Source organism: Pygoscelis adeliae, unplaced genomic scaffold, assembly GCF_000699105.1.
Source record: "Pygoscelis adeliae isolate BGI_AS28 unplaced genomic scaffold, ASM69910v1 Scaffold213, whole genome shotgun sequence".
Lineage (NCBI taxonomy): Eukaryota > Metazoa > Chordata > Aves > Sphenisciformes > Spheniscidae > Pygoscelis > Pygoscelis adeliae.
The window spans coordinates 928,248-934,638 of record NW_008824410.1 but is presented as its reverse complement, the minus strand read 5'-3'; the positions used below and the strand labels follow the sequence as shown (position 1 = coordinate 934,638).

General features: G+C 45.8%; 1 protein-coding gene across 1 annotated transcript in view; it reads left to right on the top strand.

Annotated features, from left to right (window-relative positions):
• The window catches only part of MEGF6 (multiple EGF-like-domains 6), a 107,412-nt gene that overhangs the window by 51,844 nt on the left and 49,177 nt on the right, over positions 1 to 6,391 (top strand).

The window sequence follows — 6,391 nt, the reverse complement described above, 5'->3', positions numbered from 1 at the left end:
AAATTAAAGAATTCTGCAGAAAAATGTCACTTTCTTGCCAATTTGGTACATTTGTCTTGTTTTGTTGAAAATAACTGAAAAGTATTTCCTGGCTCTGTACCGCTGTAGAGATGTGTGAAATAAACAGCTCTGCCCTTATCTTAGCCAAGCTAAAATATTTTCGGTTTCCCCAGAATTCCCCCGATGAGGATTAGCTTTTCAGATGATTAAGAGGTTCAGGACTTTGGTGGAAACAAACAATCCTTTTTTTTTTTCCTCCCCTTCCTTTTTTTTTAAGGGGAGACAATGTGAATCCCTTTGAGTTGCCAAAATTCTTGGAATTATTTGTAATTAGTTGTGCCCACAGAGCCCGCACGTGCCCCCTCTCCCGCCCTCGTCGCAATGGAGATGGCAACCTGCCTCACTCCCTCCCCCGTGCCCGACTCAGTGTCGAGGGGCAGTGGGGTGCAGTAAGTGTCATCATCCTCCTGGAGCTCCTCATTCGTTCTGCGTGCGTTTGTTCTGTCTGCAGGTTTCATCACGCAAAAAAAGAGCACGGGAGAGCTTAAGCCCTAAATTAACTGAGACTAGAACTTGCATTGGACCACATCACTCATATACTCCCATTTTGCTCAAGGGTAAATCTCTACACACCAGCGAAGCGAGTGTTGGTTATCCTCTCCGTGGTTTGCACTTCTCCATCAGGCTTGCTACTGTGATAGTGGGTGGACCCTGCTGTACTCACCACTTTTTACATTAATTTTTATTTTTACATCAGATAAGAACTCTTTCCAAATACCCTGAATGCTAATGCACATATGAAGAAGAGTGGACGGGATTAGATCCGTGTTTGTACAGATAGGGGAGTTTAGAAAAGACAAAAGGCACTGACGAATGTTTATAGTTTGCAAAATATTCAGCTTTTCTTGATCGAAGTCCTGATGGAGCCTGAATAAAGCAGCCTGGGCTTTAAAGCATGAGGTTAGGTATTTGGAGGCCTTTGCTGGCTCCATGTTGGACGGGAGGGTTTGGACCTCACATCTTTCCTAAGGGTGGCCCGAGAAGACGAGTCGCGGGTTCAGAGGCCAGCAGTTTACTCACTTCTCCCTGGTGACTTGATTCCTGGCTCTTGCCTGGCTCGGAGCGACGTCAAGCTGGCCTCTTCGGAGTCCTCCTCTTTGAAGTGTCTGCTAAACAAATAGCTATGCAATAACATCAGCAGGATGCTTTGTGTGGAGAGGCAGAAAGCTACCGGGACCCAATGTTTGCTTCTAAGGTAGGAAATTTTTTGAAAAAAATGTAATCTCGGCCACGTGAGGACTTCCCAACCTAACCTCTATTTAGGAACGGAGGGATGTTATGGCTCAGGGAGAGCTTGCCAGTTTTCCTGCCCAGAATTGGTTACAGTTATGTTGATTCACTCTCAGTAGAAATATGGGAGGTGGGGGATACCATTGCAGGAGCAAGGGGCAAAAAAAGGATTTTCCTTCATGCCAGGGTGTTGATCGGTTGGCTGATGACTGGGATCTTAAAACAAGTGTAAATGTTCTCCCGCAATGCTGCCAAGAAGTGTAAGAAATTCTTGAAATGTTTGGCTGTCCAGAGCTTGGCACACTTGTCCGATGCAACGACAAGTGGAGATGGTCACATGCGACATCTTCTGAGCTACAGGACCCTCCAGTAGCTTCCCGCCGTCTGCCATTTCCCACTGCCAGCAACGTCCACCACAGGTCAGGGCTGGGGTACACGTCCATGCATGTGTGTGTGCATACGTGTGCATGCACGCCGCTGGCTCAGACCTAGCCTGGTACCTTACAGAATGACTCCTGGCTTGGTCTTACCCGTGAAACAGGCAGACAGGCAGTAGCAGCAGCAGTGTTTGGCTCTCCAGTCTGTTTTCACTTCTGAGCTAAAGGGATTATAGTTAGAAATAAAATCCTCCCTTGGATTTATTCAGTCCTGGGCTGCTTTGCTAATGCTACCAGGAAAGAAGCCAATTAGATCTTGTACCTGTCTGGGATCTGTCTGACAAGCTCACTCAATACTGGCACTGAGTCCCTGGATGGTACCAGCTCTCATCTTTATTGACGTGGTTTGAACTTGAGCTAGTGATCTGGAGTTGCAAGGAAATATATTTCATATGCTACTAATTCTCATAAGTTACCAGTATCAAAAATATACAGCTGACTTAGGTGCTCGTAGAGTGTTTCTGTTTTGCTGAACATAGGATGGTTATTCTTGTAACCACGAGCCTCTCAAGTATTTCTGTATTTCTAATTTTATCTGTAGTGGAAGAGCTGTCTGTAGAGTGGTTTGGGGACGTTATGTGTTGCGTTTTTTTACAGGAAACAAACAGGTTTTCTTTTTTACAACGATTTCTGAGGTATGGCAAATTCAAGGGAGCTCAAGTTCTGTTTGAACAACATTGTTTTGAGGTTCCACTACACGATGTTACATGATAATATCAGGGACTTGAAAGATGTGAAAGCCCCTTTTCTATATCCATTGGCCACTGTCAATTCAGGTTTAAGTTACGTCCCAGGGAAAGGAGCTCATTTTTGCAGTGGTACTAAGTCATCCTTCACCTTCAACTTCCTTGTTTTGCTGTAGGAGGCTTTGCAGAAAACCAGGACCCTTGCACACGCTTTTGGAAGCGTTGGTATGCGCAGGGTTCTGAACTAGTGATAGGCGTGGTGGGGAGAGCTCAGCCAAGTCCGCAGTGGATAGAGCTCTTAGAAAGCATCATAAACCAAAACTCTAAAATACAATTCTCACAAACTGTTGTTTATTTCATCCTTCTAAGTGCCACTTCACATAGAGAAGCATATTTGAACTTTTCATAGCCTTCTTAGGACAAGGGCATTAGCTCTGAAATTAAACACAAATTCACATTTTAGCTGGATTGTGTGTGATAAACCTAATTCAGCACACGGGGTTCTCTGTTCATTTAATTACCAGCTAACATTTTCCTTACGCACATGTAGAGGGGTTCAAAAATCTGTCTGGAATACATTTCAGCATGCAGCCCGTGACTGGTATGTGTTAAATTTCCTGTGCTGTTTGTTTATCTGACTCTTCATCAGCCAACGCTACAGCACCCTGGCACGACGACAGAGCGCCCGAGCCGCTAATCCACGGGGTCAAGATGTCATGGCTAAACAGATATGAATTTGAAGTTCCTCTCAAGGTAGACAGATAGATGCAGGTGGTGCCAAACTTCTCTCTGACCTCAGCTGAAAGACTATCGGGAGACAAAAGCGGGGAGGGAACTCCCTAAACCATAATCGTCTGTTAGAGGGGTAGCCTTTGTTTTGGACTAGCCTTTAAGTGCAGGTGGTGAACCTGCCTCTTTCAGCTTCTGAAACCATTCGAGTAGATTGCCTTGGGATTCGTGCCAGACAAGCCTTAGCTTGATGAGGAGTTCGGGGAACTAGTATGTACCAGTGCCATGGGCCAATTAATCCATGTGCCATTACAGAGCACCATACTATGGGAATTTTCCCCTCTTTAAATTCCCTTTGAAATGGATCAAGGAGGGCTCGATGGCTCATTTGAAATAAGCCAACTCCGGCCTGGAAGAGGGAGTCCAAACTCTGCAGCTGGAAAAACTAAAAGCTCTTAGCTTTTCCAGTTTGTACTCATTCCCGTTTCTTCCTCTAAGCTATCCCTGTGGTAACTTCTTTGGTTAAAATTGATGAATAAGGTGAAAACCTTGCCCACAGTAGCCCCAGGTAGCTGAGGGTGGAAAGCTAACCCTAAACAGGCAAAATGTCCCCCATGGAAGGGTGAAGCAGGTAAAAGATGCTGAAGCAGGAATCGTTAGGCACATGTCCACTGCTCGCCCCTCCGTTGTGCGTAGATACGCAAGCCAGCAGCTGTAAACCTTCTTGCACTGCTCGTATTCCCAGGCAGCCGTGCGCCACGTGCTTTTTACGCGCCACACGAGGTGATGGCTCGCGCTGTGCTGACCCCCAAGACCACAAACCCTGTGCCTCAGCCTGTTCCTCTCGGTTCCCCGTCTGCGTTTCACCCCTTGCGTTTTTCTGGACTGCTTTCATATTCTCTGTTTGGCTGTTTCCTTTTCGCTGTAGAATCCTTTTTAAAATGTCAGAAGAAACTTGGTTCAGGGTTTGGGTAATTTTTGGATGAAGATTCAAGCATTCATGTTTACCTAAGCTGGTTGACCTGTGTCTGTGCAGGGGTGAATTAACTCCAGGACTTCACATGCTGTTGAACTGCGAAGTACCACATTGTCAGCTGTAATTTGTTTGGGTTCTTATGAGAATTTATTAATGCTAAGCCTGAATCTGAATGAAATTCCATGAGAGTTACGGGTTCGGTCCAGCTCGGTCCCTGTTTAAAGAACCCCTCTGGCTGTTAACGCTCTCCTAGCTAATTCCACAGGAAGCAGTAACGATTTGCTGCTGATTGTAATGTGTTACCATACTCAAACCAAGTCTTAGTACTTAATCAGCTGAAGTAAATTAGGTGACAAGGAAGCTGGAGCTGGCGCAAACCTGGCCAAGCATAACTTATTACATAAGCAGGACCCAGTTTATGTTCAAGCCTGGGGTACTTTTGATACATGTGTTATACCACAGAGCCGTTCCGAAAAGTATAAGCCTCTCATCATTTTTTTTTTTTAGCAGTCTAAGAAAATATGAGATTGGACAGGTTTGTCACATAATTTGTTGAGCATCAGCGGCTGTGCTAGCATTTGCTTCTGCAGGGCAAGGAGCGAGCGCTCTTTGTCGGGAGTTGCATATGCCCGGGTAGGAGGAATTTCCAGGTCGTGGAGCCAGTGGAAAGGTCCCTTTGGTTGGTGCTTGCGGAGTCAGGGAGTCACTTGGAGAGCTGCGCTCGCTGTGATTCATCTGCATTCCAGGCAAGGATAACTTAATATAGACAATGTCTTAATAACATTACTGAACTGAGGCAGGCAGTCTAACCCATTTTTCTTAGCTCTGTGGCAACATTCATTTTTGCATGTCAACGCTACTGGAAACATTTATAGGAAAAGTGTCAACACTAGCCATTGTAACGGCTTAAACGTCACTGCTCGGAGGGAGTGCTCCCAAGGAACCGATGCGGGCCAGCAAGAAAATTCATAATGTCTGGCGATGCGTTATTTTTAAATGGGTGAAGTATCTGGGTAGATCTAAAAGTGGCTTCTAGCAGGATGGCAGCGTACGGCTGCACGCAGAGAGGCGTGTTGCAAAGCAATGCAATGGGGCAGTCGGTTCATCACGGGACTTGGGGAGCGCAGGCATAATTTCTGGTGCCTCTCAGTAATACCCCTCCAGCATTTCCCCTCCTCCTGTCCCTCTTCTGCCCCGTGTCCTTTCTCCCCCCATGCTGAGCATCTCCTCGGGGGACTCTGGTAGACCTACCAGGTGGCGAGAGGAAGGTGCGTGTTGAACAGCTGGTGGGCTGTGGCACATCAGCAGTCTGCACTGATTTTACTTCTGCAGACCGTTTCTAAATATTTGCAGCATCTTTTAGAAAGGTTACATTTTTTTTCCACAAAGCAACTGACAAGTTTTTGGGTCGGATATTTTTGTTAAGCTCAAAATATTAATGAGAAGCATGTGGACTGTTGCAACGGGTGAATATTAAGATGAGCTGAAGCAGTCCATGAAACGTTAGGAAGCTGCTCTTGCTTGGAACGATCTGCAAAGGGGACTCGTGACTGGAGTCCACCTTCCTTTGGAAACCGCTGCAGCAATAGCCTTAAATTGTTCTTTTCTTCCTGGAGTCAGCTTCTCTCTGTGTTTCAAAATTTTTCATGGAATGCTATTCATTGCAGTCTAAACCGCAAGTTTTAATTTGCAATTTTACTACAGCCAAATAATACTGTTAAAATGTCTCAAAGTAGCAGGCGCTGCTCTCCCCCAGCTCAACCCTGCAAGCACATTGTTTCAAAACATTCCAGAAAGTTAAATGAGGCTTTAGAGCTTGCCTCTGGAAACCCAATAAGCTATTCTTACTTCTTGTTTAATGAAAAAGGTAAAATAAAATTCTAGGTTCCGTCTTGCAGGAAACGGTAATATTATGGTTTCCGTTGGAGTAGTCACAGTGGCTGTCCCTCATTTGAGCTTAAATGTGTTGATGAAGATTTCTTTTTTTCATCAGTTTAAGAAAAGCCCAGTGAAGGTTTTCCGTTTCTTGCCGTTTCATCAGTTGCGGGTTGTTTCAGGGAGGTGCGATGGTAACAGGGCACTTGCCCAACATCAGGCACCCAGGGGGGGAAATTACCGATTTGATGTAAAGCAGAAGCCCCCCCCCCCGCCACTCCAGGGTAAAAGGCGGCTCATTATGGGCTCCTGTGGGAGAGCCTGGCCACCGATGACCGCTTTTGATCACCCATCAGACGTGTTTTGGGCCAACGCGCGGCTTTGTTTTATACCTAAGG